Genomic DNA, 24,120 nt, shown 5'->3' on the forward strand with positions numbered 1-24,120 from the left:
GGCATAAACCAGTGAGAGGCACCATTAGAGCTAAAGAGGGAGGCTGCTCAGACTTTCCCAGCTGATCCGTACAGGAGCGGGAATCCCACAGTTTGCCAGATGGTTCTGTTTCAGGCCCTGACAGAGTCCTGCCTTCTCAGGGCTCACAGCATCAGAGGAGAGAGATGGTATACAGTGAGGTTTGGTACAGTGTGTAAGGATGGGGCCAGTATCTTCCAGCACTTTTTAAGGATCTGGGAACAAAATCTTGAAGAGGTGTTCCTATGACTCCCATCACTCAGGCCGTTACAGAGGTGTTAAGAGCTGTGCAGGAGGAGGAAGACCAAGTACGTCCTACTTACTGTGTCACAGCAGCACAGTCTAGACAGTGAATGTTCCCTACAGAGAAGCTGGTGGGGGTGGGGTGCAGAGACAAATGCTGGGGGACTCCGGAAACGTGCTCTGCCTTGACCAACAGTGCCTGGTCCTGGAGAGAAGGTGGGCAGGCCCCCACCCTTCAGATCACCGTGACTGGAACCTCCAGAGGGTAATGGGACACTGGGGTGGTGACAGAATGATTCGGACAATGACAGTGACTGAGTTTGGACATGGAGCCTCTGCCATCCATGGTAGTCTCATCGTTGCCGCTACCCCGCAGAGACGAGAGGCCAGTGGGCACTGCATGGAGGGATGAGATGGACTCGGGAAGCCACATTTCCTGTCACTGCAGAGACACTTGGGGTTTGGGACAAGAACATCAGCCGCACTGGTAAGGACTCCCCACAGTCCAGCCCTGCAGCTCCTCCCAGCTCAGCCTGGGGCTGCCCTCTCTCCAGAGCTACTCACACACGGGGATGGAGGACATCTAGTGTGGGATGGGGGGCCATGAGCTCAGGACAGCAGCCTGTCCTGAGTCCCCTGGGCAGTGCCATGGCACACTCTTCCTAGGCTCACGCTGGGGAACGTTCTCTCGGGAGAGCACAGCAGTAGCTCTGAGGTTCATGGAGGTTTCCCACTCTTCGGGCTCTTTCCCACCAGAGACACAGTAGCTGTGAGAACCTATCAACACTGAGCCAGAGATACTGAGTTAACAGGCTACATAAGCGGGTGGAGAGTCTCTGAAAAGGCTCTTCCCTTGGAGGAAAATGTCAGAGGCAGTTCCCATCTTCTTGCCTTGGGCCCGGGCCTGGCTAGTGCTGGTGCCTTCTGCCTCCTGAAAGGGAACACTCCCTGCCTCCCCCTGGCAGGCAGCCAGAGCCTCAGCAGGTATCGCATCTTGGTCTGTGGAACTGATGCTTTTCTAGAAGGCCTTGCTTTAGCGCTCCCTGTTTGCTCTTCCACAGAGCCTCCTAGAGCACACTTGACCCACTCCCAACCCCCTGACTGTGGGGCCACCCTGAGGGGCTATGCACCATGGGCTCCTGCCCTGCAGAGATGACCGTGACTTAGCAGTCACCCAAGGAGCACCAGATCTAGTACAAGGAGCTTGTGGAGATGAGGCAGAAGGAGATGGAACCATCCAGAATTGGGCAGCCATTGTGCTGCCTTCTGGAGATGAAGGGAGATACACATGCTGTGTGTAGGATGAGGGGCTGCCTGAGCCCATCACCATGAGACAGAAGGTTGGGGGATGAGGAGTGGAGCCCCATATCAGGGATCCAGGAGCCTACTAGAGACTTCCAGAAGAGTCAGGGCACAGGGGCACCCCTCAGTTTTCCTTTTCACCTCTGATCCATTTGCCCAGCTCACCATGCTCCACAAAGGGGCATTTGCTAGCCAGGTTCTCCTTGATGTTCTCATCATTGGGGTTGTTTTAGCAGGAATTTAGATGGTTGGAACTATAATTGCTACAGTCATGTTCTAGAAAAACAAGAACTCAGGTGGAGAGGAGATCTAGTCTCCTCATTCAGAACTATACCTGTGTCACCCCAACGGTTCAACTGAAACTCCTGTTCCTGTGTATTCTGAAAGAGATATGGAGGCATCTTGCTGTGCAGCAAGCCTGGGAGTGGGGGACAGGGGTAGCCCTGAATGGTGGGAGGGCAGGCTAGGAGAGGGTGGGAGGCTTAAGACCTGCTGGACCCCAGAGCCCCAACATCACCTGGGGCAATGCACATGGTTGCCTCTAGATTCCAGGATCTCAATCTAAGGTCACATCTCCTGCTCCTGTAGGAGGGTTCCAGGAGCAGGCATGCATGAGATCCAGAGTGTACCAGAGTTCTGGGGAGGGGGTCACTTTTTGGTGGTAAAAAATTCTTGGGTCCTTCTCCCTCAAGATCCTAAATTTTAAAAGATGTTTTGTATTTAAATTCAATTTAATTAACATATACTTTATTATTAGGTTCGGAGATAGAATTTAGTGATTAATCAGTTGCATATAACACCCAGTTCTCCTAACATCATGTACCCTCCTTAATGCCCATCACCCAAGTATCCCTTCCCCCCACTCACCTCCCCTTCAGCAACCCTCATTAAGATTCTCTTATAGTTTACCTCCATCTCTGTTTTTATTTTATTTTTTCTTCCCTTCCCCTATGTTCATCTGTTTTGTTTCTTAAATTCCACATATGAATGAAATCAAATGGTATTTATCTTTCTCTGACAGACTTATTTCAATTTGCATAATACCTTCTGGTTGCATCTAGGTCATTGCAAATGGCAGGGTTTCTTTCTTTTTGATGGCTGAGTAATATTCCATTATATCTGTCTTTCTATTTATCTGTCTACCACCTCTTCTTTATCAATTCATCGGTCGGTGGACAACTGCCATCAGATCCTAGATTTCCTAGAACTAGGAAGTAATAGTAAGCCAGACTCCAAATAATGTAGGAAATGTGATGCAAGTGTGTCATATACATATGTCTGTCTGGGGGAGGGGCAGGTTCACAATCCTGTAGAAATGTGTACAGGAATTTGTGTGGAGGTTTGTATATCTGTGCGTGAGTGAGCATGTGCAAGCATGTATGAGTGTTCGTATGTATACGCATGACTGTATGTGTGTGTATGCACGCTGCTCTGAGAATTCCTCATCCTTGTGTCCACCCTGGCTGGTTCATGGCTGCCCCACCCCCACCCCCACCCCATGGGTTACAAGTTCAATCTGTAGCAGGTGAGAAAGTGAGAGGGGCTTGGGGTGATGAGTGAGGGGCCACACTGTCATGGTAGGATGTCATGGTAGGATGGTACGTGTCATGGTAGGATGAAGAAAACAGGAGCTACATTGGTGGGACTCGCTTCCTTCCCAGGGTTCTGCTTGACAAAAGTACCAGACACAGTTTTAAGGGATTTATATGAATTGAATAATTTAAAATGTCCTAATAACCCCGTGAGATAGGGAAAGGTACCAACTCCAATTTATAGGGAAGGAAACCAAGGTCACTATGAGGTTAACTGAGTCAATTGGCTGAGCCATGACTCTAACAAAATGGTCATGTGCTGAGTCCAAGTGCACACCATTTTTTTTTTTTTTGACCTCTGGACTCTGTTCACCTGCCTCAGTAAGGGTCACCACCATCTGTGTCTCTGACAGCATCTCCTTCTCCAGCACTGAGTCTTGTCAGGCATATGCATTTCTCACTGTCCCTGTAAGGGAATCCATGGGGTTTGAGGGGACAGGAGCGCTGGTTGTATGTTGGCGGATGGAGTGTGTTTGCTGGAGGTGGAGGGGAGGGAGGTCACATCTGGGCTGTAGGGAATCAGTGGAGTCTGCATCTGGGGTGTGAGATGGGCTGTCCAGCATGCAGAAGTGGGGAGACCAGCAGTGGGTGGGCGGACTTCACTTACTGTTTTGTTTAGTCTGAAAGCACAGCCTAAGTGAGCCCGAGAGACACTGGGGTGAGCATTCATGACCTATCAGTCCTGCTGTCTGTGACTTGTCTTCCTCCAGCTGACTTCCTGGTGATGCCTGCTCTCCAATGTGAGAAGTGACAAGAAGGTGGCACTTCCTGATAGCCTGACAGTAGCTCCCTCATGGGCTTTCCCAGATAGAGTGAGAGGAAAGCAAGTAGGATGGTAAGAACTTGACATTCATGTCGGAAAGAGAAAATGGGATGTCTGTCTTCAAGAAAGGGGAGGGCTGCCCTCTGGGGAGGACTGAGTAGTTCCTTGTGAGCTGGTGGACTGGGGGCCTCAGCGTCTTGCTGGACGTAGGCAGCAGGCTGACCTCAGTTTCTAGTCTTTCCAACACAGCTGCTTGCTTCAGCAAAGCTTACAAGGGGAGAAGATGGTAGAAACTCAGCAGGCAAAATGGAAGTCATGATCGTATATATTCCAAGGTCATCACATTTTATTGGTTAAAAGCTACATTTTATTAAAAGATAAAGATATTAAAAGATATTCTATGCCCCCCCCCCCCCCATACTCAGTAGGAGGAGATTCCACAAGGCCATGTGGAGCAGGAGGTGGGGACCATTGGGCCTTATTATTGAATCTGCACAGGGATGTTCCAGGTTTCAGATGGAAGGAATGGAGGGTAGCAAGGTCTCTGCACGGGATGTGTTCACACCTGGATGTGTTCATAGATCTGTACTTACCAGGCTGTTGCCCTGCACAGTCACTTAGCAACATAGTTATCACTCTGGGTCCCATGCTGGAGATGACCTGCAGACTGTGTTATCCAAGCAGGGTCTTAGCTACAAGAATCACGCTGTCATTTGGAAAAGTCTGTCTCAACTTTGTGGAACCTGAGAGGTCGTCCTCTCTGAATATTTCCCCCCTCATTTGTCAGACCTTTTAAATCTCTAGGAAAGCACCATCACTACACTCAACCATTGTGTTTCTTTCCTGCATCATGCTGCCTGGCTAATCCTGGTCTCCCACTATTTCTGCCAGTCTGCCTCAGACGGGATTCCACCAAGACATTTCCTGTGATTCTACTCTGTCAGTTTCTTTCCCTTCATCCTGATCATTTCTTAGGGGTTTTCTCTTGTATTGATGCGTCAGTTATGTTAGGAAGTCACTATTCTCTAATTAAATCTTCCCAATAATGTTTGGGCCAGATGGGCAAGGGTTCTCTTCCCAAGTCTCAGCTCCTTTCCACACAGGGACAAGACAGCAGTAGGGTTCCCGGAGAGTCAGGAGTTGGTATAAAACCTCATTAGCATGAGACAGGTAGGTCACAAAGGTGTGCACCTGTATTTTCTTCCTGTCCCAAGCACAGAGTACAACACCTGGCCCACAGTAGGCACTCAGTTAGCTTCTGCGTGGAGGCTGTTTCCCGAAACCTCATCAGGATAGTTACATTTACCAGGTTATTCACCCCACTCTGAATTCCTTCATGTTTCTCTCACTGAGCCTAGCAGAGAGCCTGACATTGCTACTGCCTATTATGTGTCTCCTAAATGGAGGTGGGGCTTTCTTGGGCAATTCGGAATGTAATTCAACAGACTGATACATGCACAAGGTTGAAAACATTTACATAACAGAAAAGAGTATACAGTGAAAAGTCAATTTCCTCCTCTATTCCCTCCATAATTCTTCCAAACTCACTCCTGGGACGTAAGAGCTGTTACCAGTTTCCACAGTATTATTATAGGAGAGATTTCCATTTTAGGGGGTGGCATTTTACCAAATAATCTATCTCTAACTTTGTTTTTAATTAACAACATATTCTGAGAAGGTCACAGTTTTTACATAAAAAACTCATTCAGAATTAGATATTGATATTATGTATTGGTAATGACCATTCTGCTACAGGTGATTTAAAAAAATTTACGTAAAGCAGAAATCATCCTCATTCCAGAGTGACACGATTTCATGGAGTACATGTTCCCTTAGATTAAAGACAGCCTCATTCACCAGCCTCCCTGGAGGCTACTTTTGTCTGTGTGACAATGTTCTGGCCATTATGGGGACACAGAATGTGGTAGCAGGTTTTGTCCTAAAAGGAGGGAAACATCCACTTTTTCTGCTTTCCCTTCCCTGCTCACGGACCACGGACATGGTCTTAGGTGCCCTGGTCATGCTAATAAGGAAACTTCCCAGGGTCATTGTCACCAGCGTGTCTGGACAGCCCCGAGGTGCAGACTGACCCTACAGTCCCAGAGGGCTCACCTCACTCATGGGACACACACAGGCTGCTGTCCCGTGGACAACCACTGTTAGCTGGGTTTCTGTTGCACACAACTGAACTAATGCCTGTGGAGAGGAGACGGGTTCCTGGAGGGGGCAGCCATGATGGTCTGTTCTGGAGATGAGAAGAGACAGATCCACAGGGGGCAGCACTAGGGGCTCCCTTGGACCCTGTGTTGGAGGAAGGGAGAGCTGGGCCCCAGGGGCAGCACAGAGAGACTGGAGACTGTTCTCCCCTCATCTTTGTAGCCACGGGGCTGCCCTGGGGTGTGCATGGACTCACCAGCTGTTACATTTGGGGGCCTGTGTTTCTTCTCTTCCCTTCCTGTACTTTTTACAGAATTCCCCTGTTGACTGCAGCCAGGACGAGAATCCCTGCTGGTGACCTTTCCTCCTCCTCCTCTCTGAGGGCAGTGGCTGTGGGGGTTGAGATTTATGGGGGTTGAGAAACCCCTCAGAGGAAAAAGGAACGCAGGATGATTTGTCATGAGGTTCCACCAGAAATCTGCACTTAACCAGGCTGGCTTGGACGGCCCACCTTGAGACTGTGGACCCCAAATGCCTCATATCTTGTGTCCTGGTGATTTCAGATACTGCATGGTTTCACTCTATTCTGTGTGTCACCAGCAAGTCACTATGTCCAGCTTCTGTTGCCAAAGTGGGTATTATTACACAAGGGCATGATACAGGAGGATGGGAACACTGGGGCCATCTTGGGATCTGCCTACAACAGGGGTGACTTTGAGAACCACCTGAATGCGTGGCCTCTCACAGGCCTGTGGCTAGGAATGCAGAGACCAGAACTTTCCTAAATGGAGAGTTCAAGTCCGAGGATGTTGGTGATCACTCCTCAGGAATCCAGATCAGAGTTGGGATGTCACACACTGTTGCAGGGGGACAGGGCCTGAGGCTCCACCAGTCAGGTGACCACATGCCAGACTCTGACTCAGGATGTATGTGACACAGACGCCAGGACGGTGCTGCATGCATTTGGCACAGGTGGCGTGAGTGGCCGTCATGTCATCCCGCTGCCAGGAGCAGCAGTGACAGCAGTTCTGGCCTCAGGGTGCAGTGGTGTGAACAGTAGGACCTGTGCCCAGTACCGGGGCCAGTGGTTCCTCTTTGGTCCTTGAACTGGGGTGTGATGGTGGATTCTGTTCCTGCCTGTGCAGCCTTGGGCCTGTGGTCTGTGGCTTTCCCTGAAATAAAATGAGACACAGTACTCTAATGTTATCGCACATAATACATATATTTCCCTATAAATATATATATTCATAATATATGAATTTAATTTATGATTAATATCTCATTTCATTCTTCTTAAAATAGATTTTAATATTTATTTATTTTATTACATATAATTTATATTTTATATTATATGTTAAATTATATATATGATTCTCCCTGATAATACATGGATACAAATATATTTCTTTATAAATGTATATAGTTTCAATTAAAACAACTTGGACTCTGTTTGAAAATGAGGAGTGAGGAATGCATGAAGGAATTCTTTCAGACAGCATGGATTCAGAAACCTTTTCTAGTAGTATTGAGATATAATTGACATAATCATTTATAAATTTAAGGGCACAAACTTTGGATTTAATTTATTTACATACTGCAAACTGATTACCACTGTAGCATTAGCTAAGACCTGCATCCTGTCATAGTTACCAGTGTATGCATATGGTGGGAACATTTAAGACCTAGTCTTTCAGTAATCAGACTTTTTCTTTATGTTGAGCTGATAACCACTTTCTCAGTCTGCCACCTGACTGGGCCCCATGAGAGAAAAAACATGTATCTCCCAGCAGACCTAGTATTTTTCTTCCTATGAAGAAAACAATAAATGTGTATGTAAGACCCTTCCCCACACTGGCGCTCTCCTCAAGGACTTCAGTGCTTCTTGCGTCTCTGGCAGAGCCCCAGGATTGCCTGTGACTTTGGTACCAAATACTCAGGCCTCTCTGTAGACCCACGGCCATGGAATCACTTACTTAGCAGCCCTACAGGAGGGGCTGATGCAGGGCCATGTGGGGATCCTGCTTCATGTGCTCGCTACTCAGTGTGTGATCTGAAGACCAGCAGCCATTGCACAAACCTCGCTATTAACCCAGAATCTCACACTCTACCCCTGACTGTCTAGATATTCACAGTCCAGGAAATTCCCGTACACACTGAAGGCTGGGCCTCCCTGGTCTGTGTGCCTTCTAGACGCAGAACCGGACTGTGCAGTGCGCTCTGGGTTTGCGCTCTGATCAGCCTGCTTAGCCCTGAGGAGTCCAGGGTTTGGTCCTGTTCCTTTCTGTTCTATGGCCTTCGACCCCTGGTGACCTCATCTCTGCTGAAAGCTCTAGTCATCATGTATATGCTGTCACCTCCCAAATCTATTTCTCCAACCCAGATATTTCTCCTCCCCTGCACTATCCAACTGCCACCTTGTTTGCATTTCTTTCTTTCTTTCCTTTTTAAAAAATAGCATGATCAGGGAAAGGACAGAGGGAGAAGGAAAGACAGATTCTCCAGCACACTCTAAGCTAGGTGGGTAGCCTGACTCAGGGCTCAATTTCAGGACCGTGAGATCATGACCTGAGCTGAAACCAAGACTCACATGCTCTGTGTACGGAGCTAGTCATGACCTCCTTACTTGCACTTCTAGTAGACATCTCAGATTTAATATTCCTAAATTGGATGCTTGTGTTGCTGTTTCCCCAGATGTCCTGCTTGCAGAATCTTCCCCATATCCAAGGAAGGCACTGCACATTTTTACCTGCAGTCTGAAATACTGGAGCTCCTCCTTGATTCCGCCTCCTCACCACCCAGAATGAATCCATTAGGAAATGTTGCAAAGTCCTTCTTTAAATATCTCTAGCACCCAATCACATCCTATTACTTTCCCTCCTTATACCATACCTCACATCTCCCACATTTTCCCCCCAAAGATTCTATATATTTATTTGAGCGAGAGAGAAAGAGCAGAGCAAGAGAGCATGAGGGGTAGGGGAGGGGCAGAGGGAGAAGGAGAAGCAGGCTCCCCTCTGAGCAGCGAGCCAGATGCAGGGCTAGATCCCAGGACCATGAGATCATGACCTGAGCTGAAGGAAATGCTTAACAACCTGAGCCACCCAGGCCCCCAACACTGCACTGGTTTCCTACACTTTCCCTACTGGTTGCTTCCCCTGTACCTCTCAATTCTGCACAGAAGCAAAGAGATGTTCCTAAAACAAGACCTTATCACTTGGAGAAATGATCTGCAAAGAGCAATTCTCCCTTCTACATGACCCTAAGGCCACAGCTGTGTGTGGCAGCTGCCACTTCTCTCAACCATGGTGGTCTCCTCCACGTCCCCATGTCTTCCTTCCCACACCATTCCTCCTGCACAACACAGGAAGCAATGACAGTTCTTCCTTCAGAAAAGTTGTGCATAGTCTTATGGGTCATATATTCCAGACAAATGTGGATTCAGATTAGACACTGCTTCATCACTCTATGAATCCGGAGCAGAACCAGAAAAAGGATCACCAGAGCCAAGGGCAGGGGGGCAGGTAGGTGAGCAGAAGAGATAGAAACTAAGCAGTGTGTAAGTAAGAATGAGAAACTACCAGGTCCTGTCTCTAACCTCAGAATCTGCTTTCTAGAAGGTATGGGTGAAAAGATGGAAATAATGATCCAGGACAGTCCTAGAATGAGAAGAGATGGGATGGGTCTGAAAACTCACCTTTCAGTTTCACAGAGAATCCTGTGTACAGGAGCTCACTGGGCCTTGTGGGGACAATGAGAGGCCAAAGGAGCCCTGGGGCTGTCAAAGACTTAGGGACACCAGAGGAACATGAGACTAGAACTCTTACAGGAGAAGAACTGGCCCAAGTCTCCAAAAAAAGGAAAAAGTGGGAGGGGGACCAGGAGAAGGAGGGGGATGGGGTGGAGGGGGAGGAGGAGGAGAAAAGACATGCAAAACTTGGGGGCTGAGTCCTGACCCAGTTCTGAGTCTAGTCTGTCCTGCTCACAGGAAGCTCTTGCTGCACAAGGTCCTGGAGACAGGAGAGATCTGAGTCCCTGTGACCCCAGGGCCAGGTGGGACAAAATTCCACTGAAGGCACAGGGTCAAGGGAGCAGTGATGATGACCCAGCAGCGGAGTGACCATGTCAAAGCCCAGGATGCACCTAGCACAGGCTGGGCACAGTCCCTCCATGCTGGCTCCTCGCAGCCTCTCCTGTCCCCTCTCCCAGAGGAAGCCCAGCAAACTTGCGGAACCTGGAAGGCTCTCGGTGCTTTTATTTCCTCTCTGGAACATTAGGAATTCTCCGTTTTTTAAAATAACCTATCTACCCCTCCAGGCAAGCACTGAAGAAAACAAACTGCATCCAGAGTTTTAATTTCAACCAGAGATTAAGAGTGGCAGCTCCCTGGGAAGAGAAGCACAGACAAGGATGGAGAGAGCCCCTCTGCTGGAACAGGGGAGCAGATGAAGGAGGAGAATGCAGGGCAGAGCGGGGAGGGAGGGAGGAAGGCAGTGGGGGACAGAGAGGGACTCCCCACAGCCACGCCGTGACAAGGCGATGTAGAAATACCTCAGGGAGCGGGAGCCTGAGGGCGCGGAGGGGCTGCGACCTCGCCCGACCTTCCTTCCCGCCGGGCCCGGCCTCAGGTAGAGACAGCCAGGAGGGCATGGGGAGCGGGCACCGAGTGGAGGAGAGCAGGGCGGCGGCGGGGCCGGGCCCGGACCGGGGACGGCGGAGAGGCGTCTTCCCCGGGGGTCTCCGGTCCCCGCCCGGAGGTCCCCTCGTTCCCGCCCCGCAGCTGCCTTTTCCTACCGCCCCGCACTCACCTGCCCAGGTCTCGGTCACGGCCAGGGCACTAGCCAGAAGCAGAACTATGTTTCGGGGCCCCATGGCCCAGACCTTCAGGGTTTGTGAAATAGCAGTCCCTGGGGGCCTGGTAAGGACTTAAGAACGTGAAACCCCGGTGCCGCTGATTGCGTCTTCCGAAACCTGACGCCCAATGGGAGTGCGAAGAGTTTGCGCGTCATGGGTGGAGGACCAGACAGGGGCTGTGAAAGGGAGAAATGAAACCCAGGGAGATGGGGACTCCCGGGCGCTGGGCTTCCCTATATCAACGCTCCTGAGACTCTGAAGACCAGTCCCTCCTGGGGATCTGAGACTTTGGCCTGACCTCTCTCCTCCTGCACGGTGATCAGGTAATCACTTTGTCACCCTGTCTTCTGAGAAGAGTCCAGGGGCTCTGAGGAAACCAGGCAGAGAGACCCTCAGGCTGGACTCAGCCCCTTTTCTCCGCAGTCCTTTCCGGAATATTTGTTGAACTGGACTTTCTTACCTCTCAGCCCTCACCTCTGTCTCTCTGTTTGGAATCACCTCCAGGGCATTTGCTACCAGAGAGAGAGAGAGAGAGAGCAGCCCTGGGAACAAAGATGGAGGGACAGGGTTTTCTCTTTACACCTGGAGAAGCTGGGTCTGGTGCACCAGCTGCAGATTCTCACTGAACCCAGTCTCCTTTTTGTGGATCCACAGCAGTGGTAGCACAGTCTGATAACCCCTGAACATCAGCAGTCTAGTCTGTGAAAGTGATTTTGACCCCTTCCTATAGAAATGTAATCATATAGCACAGCAGTCAGACTCAAAAAGCTCTTCAGTTTCCCCAAACAATATCAGTGACTGCTGTTTTCTGAAATTATCTTCATTCCCTAGCCCCGAGATTGTCTGTGTGAGTCCTGGACATACCCTCACTGCAGAGACGCACAATTGTTACTGTGTATTTCAGCTGGAAGCCTGTCCAAGCTTGGATCACCTGGAAGTGGCAAGTGTTCAGTGCAGTGGAAATGCCCTTCCCCCGTGTCCATCATGCATTGCCTGTGTGTGTGAGTGCAGACCTAAGGCATGGTTATTGGGCTTCTAGGTATTATTGGATTATCATAAGGAGGCAACTGGTTTTCAGACAATCCCACAGAGTGCAGTTAATACCAGATGCACAGAATATCTTGCTAAGCCCTTTACATATCTATGAATTAAAAATCTATATATCAACATATTTAAGTCTGAGAATGCCACTGTTTTAGAATTTGTTACCTCTGCTTCTCTCCCTTAGCCTGCATCTGCAGCCCTTCTCTCTGTCTCTCTCATCCCTCAGGTCTTCCCCTCCCCTTAGTCTCAACAATCTCTCACTCCTGAACTGGGGCCCTGGTGCCTCCCCATCACCTGCCACTCAGGGTCCTTGACCCCACAGGGGTCAGCGATCCTGCTGACATGAGTCAGCTCATGTCATGTCTTCACTGAAAATGCTCCAATGGTTCCATCTCACTCCTGGGAAGCCTCTAGAATGTAGAGCACACTAGCACAGGTGCTTTGGACTATTTTGGTAAAAACTGTATCAACAGCACAGAAAGCTATTCCTGGTACATAGTAGGTGCTAAATTAATTGTTGAATGAATGTATGAAATATGAGTGTATTAGAACTTAATTTAGTCCATAAAAATCACAAAGGGGAATATACCAAAAGACTGAGAAAGATTTTGTTGCATGCTGTTAGTGTGCACAGTAGTTCATAAATTCATTTTGGGGGAAAAAGTGCTACGTGTTTATCTTTTGCACAGTGAGCCTAGGTATTCATTTTTGATTACTGCATAGCTATTTACCAAGGCTTCATGGCTCAAAAAAACACCAGTTTTTTTGCTTTCTGTGTTTTAGTCAGAAATCCAGGCATGGAAATATCATTCTCAATGGAGAAAAACTAAAAGCTTTTCCGCTAAGGTCAGGAACACGGCAGGGATGTCCATTATCACCACTGCTATTCAACATAGTACTAGAAGTCCTAGCCTCAGCAATCAGACAACAAAAGGAAATTAAAGGCATCCAAATTGGCAAAGAAGAAGTCAAATTATCACTCTTCACAGATGATATGATACTATATGTGGAAAACCCAAAAGACTCCACTCTAAAACTGCTAGAGCTTGTACAGGAATTCAGTAAAGTGTCAGGATATAAAATCAATGCACAGAAATCAGTTGCATTTCTCTACACCAACAACAAGACGGAAGAAAGAGAAATTAAGGAGTCCATCCCATTTACAATTGCACCCCAAACCATAAGATACCTAGGAATAAACCTAACCAAAGAGGCACAGAATCTATACTCAGAAAACTATAAAGTACTCATGAAAGAAATTGAGGAAGACACAAAGAAATGGAAAAATGTTCCATGCTCCTGGATTGGAAGAATAAATATTGTGAAAATGTCTATGCTACCTAAAGCAATCTGCACATTTAATGCAATTCCTATCAAAGTACCATCCATCTCTTTCAAAGAAATGGAACAAATAATTCTAAAATTTATATGGAACCAGAAAAGACCTCGAATAGCCAAAGGGATATTGAAAAAGAAAGCCAAAGTTGGTGGCATCACGATTCCGGACTTCCAGCTCTATTACAAAGCTGTCATCATCAAGACAGCATGGTACTGGCACAGAAACAGACACATAGATCAATGGAACAGAATAGAGGGCCCAGAAATAGACCCTTAACTCTATGGTCAACTAATCTTCGACAAAGCAGGAAAGAATGTCCAATGGAAAAAAGACAGCCTCTTCAATAAATGGTGTTGGGAAAATTGGACAGCCACATGCAGAAAAATGAAATTGGACCATTTCCTTACACCACACATGAAAATAGACTCAAAATGGATGAAGGACCTCAATGTGCGAAAGGAATCCATCAAAATCCTTGAGGAGAACACAGGCAGCAACCTCTTCGACTTCAGCCACAGCAACATCTTCCTAGGAACATCGCCAAAGGCAAGGGAAGCAAGGGCAAAAATGAACTATTGGGATTTCATCAAGATCAAAAGCTTTTGCACAGCAAAGGAAACAGTTAACAAAATCAAAAGACAACTGACAGAATGGGAGAAGATATTTGCAAACGACATATCAGATAAAGGACTAGTGTCCAAAATGTATAAAGAACTTAGCAAACTCAACACCCAAAGAACAAATAATCCAATCAAGAAGTGGGCAGAGGACATGAACAGACATTTCTGCAAAGAAGACATCCAGATGGCCAACAGACACATGAAAAAGTGCTCCACATCACTTTCAAATCAAAACCACAATGAGATATCACCTCACACCAGTCAGAATGACTAAAATCAACAAGTCAGGAAATGACAGATGCTGGCGAGGATGTGGAGAAAGGGGAACCCTCCTACACTGTTGGTGGGAATGCAAGCTGGTGCAACCACTCTGGAAAACAGTATGGAGGTTCCTCAAAATGTTGAAAATAGAACTGCCCTATGACCCAGCAATTGCACTACTGGGTATTTACCCTAAAGATACAAACATAGTGATCCAAAGGGGCACGTGCACCCGAATGTTTATTGCAGCTATGTCCACAATAGCCAAACTATGGGAAAGAACCTAGATGTCCATCAACAGATGAATGGATAAAGAAGATGTGGTATATATACACAATGGAATACTATGCAGCCATCAAAAGAAATGAAATCTTGCCATTTGCGACAACATGGATGGAACTAGAGCATATCATGCTTAGCGAAATAAGTCAAGCAGAGAAAGACAACTATCATATGATCTCCCTGATATGAGGAAGTGGTGATGCAACATGGGGGCTTAAGTGGGTAGGAGAAGAATCAATGAAATAAGATGGGATTGGGAGGGAGACAAACCATAAGTGACTCTTAATCTCACAAAACAAACTGAGGGTTGCTGGGGGGAGGGGGGTTGGGAGAAGGGGGGTGGTGTTATGGACATTGGGGAGGGTATGTGCTTTGGTGAGTGCTGTGAAGTGTGTAAACCTGGTGATTCACAGACCTGTACCCCTGGGGATAAAAATATATGTGTATAAAAAATAAAAAATTAAAAAAAAAAAGAAATCCAGGCATGGGGGGCTCCTGGCTGGCTCAGTTGGTAGAGTGTGTGACTCTTGGTCCCAGGGTCATGCGTTTGAGCCCCATGTTGGTTATGGATCCTACTTAAAAAAAAAAGAAAAAGAAAAAGAAAAAGAAATTCAGGCATTGTAGATGGGTTCTTATTCAGGATTTCACAAAGCTGTGTTCTCATCTTGAGGTGGGATGCTCCTTCAGGTTCATAGAAAACTGTTGGCAGAATTCTGTTTCCTATAGTTATAAGGCTGAGGTCCCCATTTCCTTGTCAGCTGGAATGGTCCCCATGCATACAAGCATCTTTGCCATTTTGCCCTCCATTTTCAAAGCCAACAATAGAGAAAACCCTTCACATTGAATCCTTTTCACACTTAGGATATTTTTTGCTCAGAAAGAGCCCAGACCTTTAAAGAATCACCTGATCAGGACAATCTAACCTAAGGGAATCTCCCTGTCTTAAAGTCAACTAATTTGAGACCTTACTTATATCAACAAGGTCCCTGCCCAGCAGCACCTACATGAGTGTTTGATTGACTAACTTGGGGGAAGGGGAATAACTAGGGGTACTTACTGGATGTCCTTCATCCAATCTGCTGGTCATGGAGCTCCCACTTGTCTCTTTGGGGCCCTTTCATCCCCACTGATATTAATGAGCTAAGTCTAGGACATCCATCCCTGACATGATCCCTTCCCTTTAGAAGAAAATAGCCTCAAATTTCCTAGTGATGCAGTTTCCTCTTGCCAGCACCTTGGCTTTGGGGTAAGGTGAGTCTTCTGGATCTTCTTGAGGAACATAATCCTCTGGTGGGTGTTCTGGCCTCATATCATGCCTGCATTCCACATGTCCACTTCCTTCAGCTTCTTTATCCCATCCTTTACTGTGTGTCTACTGGGGAACTACAGGTCTACCTTGTGGAGATTTTGACACTTTTTCCAGTCTACATAGTGCCACCCCAACAGTGAGATTGCCTAATGTCCTGGGGTCCTGGATAAACCCACATCCTGAAAAGTGCCCCCAGTCAGTGCAGTTTTCCTTCTCCAGCCTGACATTCCTGTCCCTTGATCAAGCACCCTCAGAATCCAGTCCCACAGCTGCTGCTCATGCTCCCACACACGCATGCTGGGTGTTTCTTGCAAAGCTGCTGAGTGGACATCACGTGCATCTAGGGGTGAAACTTTTGCACCATCTTCCAGCACAGGAAGTGTTAACCATTACTAGAGAAGGGCGAGCCTCCTCTGTGTGTCCAGAGGATCCTGAGGGGCAGCCACTGGGAGGATCTTGATCAAGTCTGCAGGATCTTAGGTTTTCCCCAAAGGGGCACTGATTGTCACATCACTAGGTCTGCCATGGCTGAGTGTCCAAAGTTCTCTGGAGTTCTTCCACTCTCCCAATATGATTCAGCTGCCATTCAGCTCTCTGCACCTTCCTCTACAGGACATGGCTGCCTCTGTAAGATCCTGCAGAGGCTTTCTTGTATAGCCACTCACTGCTTAATAGCCCTCAGATCCCCATGATCTTTCTATGATGCATCAGTAGAGATCACCAGTAACATGCCACGTCCACTGATTCTGCAGTCCCCCCCCCAAATTACTTTCCACCGGCTTCTGTCATCCCAACTGGCATAGCTTTCCCCCAGACCAGGACAGTTTCTCAGCTCACCTCCAGCAATGCCTGCAGTAGTTCAGCTGCCCTTTGTGTCCCACCTTCCAGTGTGGTTGGTGGACTCCTGGTCTGCCAGGCAGTGCATGAGCTCGTCCCCAATCCCCATCTTTCTGCCTGAATTCTTGGGCCATTCCTAATGCCACTTGCGTTTCAGTGTTTGTGGGGAGCAGACCCCAGAACAGCATGATAATGCCAGGAATGTGTTAGGAGAAACCCATTTGAGAAAACATGGGAAAGGAACCAGGAAGGCTGGGAGCACAGCAAATCTTGATGTGAGTCTGAATCCGAGGGAAGGAGACAGAGAAGAAGGTTGGCTGGAAGCATCCTAGGCCCAGTACAGAGTCAGGCAAGTTCATCGGGGTATCAGGGAATCCTGGAGCCTCAGTCAGCCCGCAGAAGAGGAAGAATCTTGCCTCAGTTTCCTTGCTGTTCTCGAGCACTGGCTGGAGGAATTCCATAGGAAGTGTCATCTCAGAGCGCACATGGCATCAGATTTGAGAGCACACCGCCGGGGCCGGGAATCAGTTGCACTCCCTCAAGCTGACAGGGATGTGTCTTCTCACAGCCAGCACCATAATCTAGTTGAGAACAAACACAGATGATGAAAAAGAGAACAGAGGAAGAATTGCTGGACCAGTACCTGTAAGTAGAAAAGAAGGGATGTAGTCTAGGGCAGAAGCAGAGGGAGTGGCTTTGCTGGCACCAGCACGGATGTATCACCTGTCCTAAAGGATTGGAAGGCCCATCACATGGGGACAGATGCTAGGACCTGAGAAGATGGTGGGAGAAATCTGTACATTTGTCCTCTAACGTGTCAGTATGCTTGGTGATGTAGGAACAATATTATTAGCAGAAAGAAGAACAGGGAAGGGGGTGCCTAAGGTGGCTCAGTCGGTTAATTGAATGCCTTCAACTCAGGTCATGATCCCAGGTTCCTGGAATCGAGTCCCGCATAGATCTCCCTGCTCAGCGGAGAGCTTGCTTCTCCCTCTGCCTCTGTCTGCTGCTCTGCCTGCTTGTTTATTCTCTGTATCTCTCTGTCAAATAAATAAATAAAATCTTTAAGAAATGAAGAAATGAAGAACAGGGAAGGGAGTTTGGATGAACTGAGAGCCCACACAACTCCAGGGCAGGCGTGCCAGGTCCATGGGAGAGGAGACACCCTGTGGGAGAGGAGCTGTGAGGTGAAGAGCACATCCTGAAAGGATGCCGATCATGGGCAGAGAATTCCAGGGGGCACAGTGGAAAGTTCAGGAGCAGGGAAGGGGCATGGAAGGAGGCAGGATAGGCGTGTGCAGAGCCTCATGGAGTGAGAGTGCTGGATATCTGGGGGACTGGGGGTGACCAACAGAGGTGAAGAAAGGGACATAATGACATTAGTCCTGATAGACTCCAGGCAGGTGGTGGTGGTGAGTGTGTGAGAGGTGATGGGGAGGAGCAGGGGTTGGGGCTCTCACTTGGGCTTGTCATTGGGACAAGGAGGTTTGGGGTGATTGGGTCTTAGTTCTATGTAAGGACCTTTTCTCAACCCCCAATTATGGGAGACAATCCCCGGGGTAAGAGAGGTGTTAAGTAAGTCTGTGGGTTCAATCTTGACCCCTGTGGTGGGGGGAGTGCATTCACACAGGATGTCAGCTCTGCCTGTCACCTGCATTGGGAGAAAGACTTCCAACAGCTGTGAACCCAGCACAGGGTACCCTCTTATATCTTCCCCAGGGAACAGGAGTCCTAGGGGAGCTGGGATCTTAGTCCTCTAACCCCAGTGCACACGTCCACACTGTGGAGTAGGATGTAGATATTGAGATGTTGTTCCCAAATGAGAAATGATTTTTGTTTAACTGAGTTTTGAAAAATTCAGAAAGAAGGAGTCAAAAATAGAGATTCTACTTTGTGGTTTTCCCTCGGACTACCACAAAGGGCTGGAGGGAGGAGTTGCAGAGGGATACAGAATCCGCAGAAGGGGCACCAGGGCTCCTTAGGTTTCATCTACTGCAGCCCCTGCCACAGCCCTGAGCCTGAACCCTGTGGAGTTCAGGGCTGTCTGGAAGGTTGTTCATTGTCCCGCTGATGTCAGGCCTCTGCTCAGACATCTCTACCTGACATTCAGTGCAGACCCCATTCGGGCTTCTCAGTCAGAATCCATTTGAGAGAAGAGCAGTGGTGGGGACACCCTTACCCTTCTCCCTGTGTGGGGCCTCAGGACCAAGGAGAGAAGACCCAGGCGTCCTCTCTTGTCTTCAGTCAGGCCCTCCCCAGGGTCTCCCTCAGCTGTGGGCACCTGGGAAGGGCCCCAGACACCAGGGGGCGCCCTCATCCCAGATGAGGTTCAGAGTGAAGTCTTCAAAAACCACACTGATGCCCCCTGTGTCCACCCAGAGTCACATAGAACATAAACAGGGAGGATATGGTACATTCATGCACACCCACACACCCACATACCCCCACACGAACCATAGACTATTATGCAGCCATAACTGAGGATGAGATCTTGTTATTTTGACAATGGATGAAACTAAAGGGTGGTATGTCTGCTAAATGAAGGAACCCAGACTGAGAAAGACAAATACCATACAATTTCACTCACACATGGAATCTAAACAACAAAACAAATGGATAAAGAAACATACAAAAAGCAGAATCAGTCCTGTAAATATAGGGAACCCACTGATGGTTGCCAGAGGCAAGGGGGTGGGGAATGGGCACAATGGGAGAAGGGGAGCGGGAGACACAGGCTCCAGTTCTGGAATGAGGAGTGATAGGAGTGAAAGGCACAGCACAGGGAATCACTGTCACATCATGTGTGGTGACAGACGGCAGCTACACTGTGCTGAGTATAGTGTGATCACAGAAGTGATCAGTGTGTTTTATATTTAAAGCTAGCATAACCTTGTGTGTTCACTATGTTGAAATAAAAAAATTTAAAGAAATTAATTAGAAATAATGAACTATAAAACATATCAATTTTTATTTATGGGTCATGGATGTTTGTTATCCTATATTCCTTGAAAAACTTCTCCTAATTTCACAACTTCTAAGTACTCTACATTTTGTGAAGTAAAAGAGTTTAACAATTAAAAACCAGCAGTTAATGAACACGGAAAAGGCATATTGAAATAACAAGAAAAACATGAAAATACTGGAAACTCTAGATGAAATGGACAAATTCATAGAAATAGACAACCGATGAAGACTAATCATGAAGAAAGAGCCAACCTGACAAGACCCATAACTAGTAAGAAGATTGAATCAGTAATCAAATCACACTGACATCCTGGATCAGGTGGCTTCACTGGTGAAGTCTAGCAAACATTGGAGGAAGAATCAACACTAGCCCTTCTCAAAGTCTTCCAACGATGAAAAGGAGAGAACTCTTCCTGACTCATCCATGGTGTCAGTGGGTCTAACATCCCAAAGCAGGCACACAGGCACTACAAGGAAAGGAAAGCACCTGACTGGCCTGTCACCTGGGCTCTGCAGCATGGTACATGAGTCCCAAGCCCTTACAGATATCCATCATGAATCTTGCCCTAAAAGACCCTCATGTCAGACTCTGATACTTAACAGATACCACAGATGTGTGTGCATTTCATTTTAATGTTGTTTGAAAAATTCTGACAGATGAGGGAAGGGGGGTTCAGGAGGGGTGGTGATACAGAAGGGGGAAGTCATGGGGTAGCATGGGCGTGCAGGTGGGAGTAGTGTCCCCCCCACACTCTTGCCTACTGTCGTCTCCTGAACAGACTGTCACATTCCAGAAGGGATGGGTGAGCCTTCTCCCATGGCCGTGCACCTGCTGAGAAAAGATGACACTTAAACTAAGTCATGGAGAGGCCATGTGGGGTTGGCAGAAACTCAGACACATGCGACTTTTGTGTAGGGTGGGAATTAAAAGCCCTTCACATTTTTATATTTTATATTTCAGGTTTGCTTTGTTTATTGGGATTTACATTTACTGACTATCTGACTGTGAGCAGCCCCCACCTCGCTCATGCTCAGTCCCTTGCATCCATCAGACACATCACCAGTTTGGCCAAAAATTACATTTTTAGTCAATCCTCATCATTCCCAGATTCTGTATTTGCAAATTCTCCTAGTTGCTAAAAATTGTTTTAGCCCCACTATCAATACTCATGGGACTTCCACTGTCATTCAGGGACACGCACAGAACAACAAACACATTTAGTCACCTGACATACATGTTCCCAGCTGAGGTAAAACATTTTTGTAGAACTTGGAGATGTGCTTCTCGAACTTAAAAAGTTGCAAGGACACTGTGGTGTCTTTACGGTCTTACTTTATCTAATGCAACATGAAGTATAAAGCTAGGATAATCAGAAGAAAATTGTCACAGAGATGAAAAAGAAGACCAGTGTACAAAACAAGGAGTTTAGAAATAATCCCAACTATATGTGGATCCTGGATTGTTGACACAAGTAGGACTGGCTCTAGGATAGAGGAGAAAAGATGGAGTTTTCAATAAAAAGTGAATCTACTACTAGCTATTCATGAAGGAAAACCCTAGATTTGAACCTTTTCTTCACACCATACACATGCAAAAACAAACCAAATAAAATCCATAAAATTTCAGAAAAGTTTACAAGAAAAACTTTATGATTCTGATTTAAGAAGGAACTTGTTATACAGAACTTAGAAGACATTTGCAATAGAGAAAAAATTCGTGTATGTTATTAGCTTAAAACTGAAAACTGCTGTTCACAAAAGATATCATTAAGAAAGTGAAAAGATAAGGCACAAATGAGGAGAAGTTCTTTGCCACACGTTAGCAACCAAACACCAGTCCACAGGATATGTGAGCACTGCTCTGGTCAGTGAACATCAGACAGACTACTTACAGAGTACATGCCCTAAAGCTTCCCGTTTGCCATAATTGAGTGGCAGCCAGAAGGCACGGGAACATTTGGAGAGCCCAGTCCATAAGAGGTCCATGGAGGATGGTCTCCCAAGAGACAGAGCGCGGTGAACTGTGGGAAAAGGCATAAATGGGAAAGCAACAAAGAAGAAATCTAAAAGATAAACATGCATATGGAAATGTGCTTTCTCTCCTTCACTGAGGGAAATGCAAGTTAATGCCTTAATGACAGCATGAATATGCCTGACAACATACTATGTGTAAGAGCCTGTCACAAAGGACCATGCATTTTATGATTCCAGGTTGTTGTTGTTTTTTTTTTTTTAATGATTCCAGTTTTAACAAATGTCGATAAAAGGCAAATCTACAGAGACAGAAGGTAGATGAGTGGTTGCCTAGGGCTGGGGAGAGGCGATGGGAGAAAAGGGGGAGAGACACAAGGTTTCTTCTAGGGCTCATGAAAATGTTCTGAAGTTTGTTATAGTTGCATAGTTATAGTTGAAGTTTATAGTTGCACAACTCTGTGAATATACTGAAAACAGCTGAACTGTACCCTTAAATTAGTGAATGATATGTGAATAAGATCTCAGTAAAGCTGTAATAAAAAAAAAAACAGTAATGAGAGAGTGTGCTGAATCCACTGGAAGCTCTAAGCTGCACTGACTGGCTGAGAAGAGCTGTCAGGGCAGATGGAGAAGCAGGAAACATCTGTGATCCATCTCCTCCTGGACAGCACGTGCACTGGGGATCTGTCTGATGTGACTGTCGTGGAAAGCTGAAGTCTATTGAAGGCTTGCAGCTTGCAGGGGGAAGGCTTGGAGGTAAACTGCTGCTCATTTTAGTCATATTCAGCCTGGCCCCAGACACGAGGCTACTATCTCCCTGCCCCCAGGCTGTTTCGGACACCAGAGGAAGTCCCTACAGTAGTAGTTTGAGCACAGCTTGTGGAAGCTAAGGTGAGCAAGTAGGACGCTGTCTTCCAAACATCAGGAATGAGTATTTTGACTGCCGCTTGCTGGTTTTGGTCAAGGCGATGCCTCGAAGATGCAGGCCAGTGCGCTTACAAGCCCACCGCCAATAGGACAAGCCCTTACTCCTATGGCTGAAGCACTTCAGGAGTATTTAAAACACCTGGGGGCTTCACTCCCCTTAATTTCCCCTTTTTTCCATTTTGGGAGGCAAGCATATAAGTGGTAGAACATGGAAAACCAAGTATAGATACAGGGACATTTAGAAAGATACCCTTGCCCAGGGAAAGGTGCAGGCTCATAAATGACCTGAGAGGTTCTTAAGTTGGCACCTTAGCTGGATTCCTGGGACAGAGACTCTGTACACAACAGAATGCCCAAAAACCAAGAACAAAAAATAGCAACAACAAAGCTCTGCAGATTCTAGGGGAGGGGGGGTATCTAACTTCTGGGATTATCAATTATTACCAAGTATTATTACCAACTATTACCAAGATTGAAATATCCAGTTTTCAGAATAATTCACAAGCCTACAAAGAATCAGGGAAGTATGACTATTGAAAGGAAAAAAAATCAATGAGTAGAACTGTCTAAGAAGAGAAGGCAAACCTGCTAGAGAAAGACATTAAGGCAACAGTCTTACAGATGTTCCTGCTGAAGTCAGGCGATTAGGATCTCCCTATCTGGTCTCTCCTGATAAACAACAAACACAAATAATCAAAAGGTAAGGATAGATGATGATAGATGATAGGTAGATGATATATAGATAAATGATAGATAAAACGAGAGGGTACCACCCTTGCTTCTTTAAAAAACATCAACAAAAACAATAAATAAACAACACAAGTTGATGATAGTCACTTTGGGAAAGCTCTGGGCTATCCCGAGGAAACAGCAGAACCATCTGGAGCACAAAAACCAAAGATGGCTGCACAGAAAAGCACAGGAAGCATTTTACCTGTGTCATCCATCCTTCAGTCTGGAGCAGCTCAGAGCAAGGAAGATGCCCTCAGAGGGATTTCACCTGCAGGGAAAAGAGAACAGGAGGACTCCAGCCATCCTGCTCACCTGTGCAATCTGCATCTGTGCAATTAAGGACTCCCATAGTCTCCACTAATGCTGATGGAGCTGGGGGAGTAGGAGCCCCCAGAGTCCTGCCGCTTCATCTCCTTCTCAGCGCTGGAGCTCTCACTGTGGTGAGACCTGCCTCCAGCGGCCCAACTCCCTGCTGTGCACCCCTCTCCAAGATTAGGATCCCACAGAACCTCACCATCTACAGGGTCTGGCTCCACCCCTTGTTCAACATTTGGAGGTTTGAGCAAACAATACCAGGGCCATGCGACTGCTGTTCTACACCCCTCTCCCTGAGTCCTGATAGGGGCTTTGACCCAGAATCATACAGGCAGTCCTGTTACTCTGTGCACACCTCATGTGTACTAAACCGGGTCTTTGACCCATCATCCTGGGGCCATGTTCCTACTGCTCTGTGCCCTGCCCACTGGGTCTTGAGTCACAGCTTTGACCCATCATCAACAGGGCCAGACTGCTAATGCCCTGTGCCCCACCTAAGGTACCTAAGTGGGGGCTTTGCTCCACCATCACTGAAGCATGTTTCCTCTGTGCCATGCCCCTGGGTCCCAGCCTCTGCTGTCCCCTGTCAT

General features: G+C 47.2%; 1 long non-coding RNA gene and 1 pseudogene across 1 annotated transcript; both read left to right on the forward strand.

Moving 5' to 3' along the window:
* Positions 1 to 24,120, forward strand: part of LOC116587519 — a 592,489-nt pseudogene that overhangs the window by 51,249 nt on the left and 517,120 nt on the right.
* Positions 641 to 6,438, forward strand: LOC116587559. The gene is made up of 3 exons (XR_004284520.1): positions 641 to 748; positions 3,866 to 3,895; positions 6,389 to 6,438. It is a non-coding gene; the product is annotated as an uncharacterized LOC116587559 (long non-coding RNA).

The sequence above is a fragment of the Mustela erminea genome, chromosome 4, assembly GCF_009829155.1.
Source record: "Mustela erminea isolate mMusErm1 chromosome 4, mMusErm1.Pri, whole genome shotgun sequence".
NCBI classification, from domain to species: domain Eukaryota; kingdom Metazoa; phylum Chordata; class Mammalia; order Carnivora; family Mustelidae; genus Mustela; species Mustela erminea.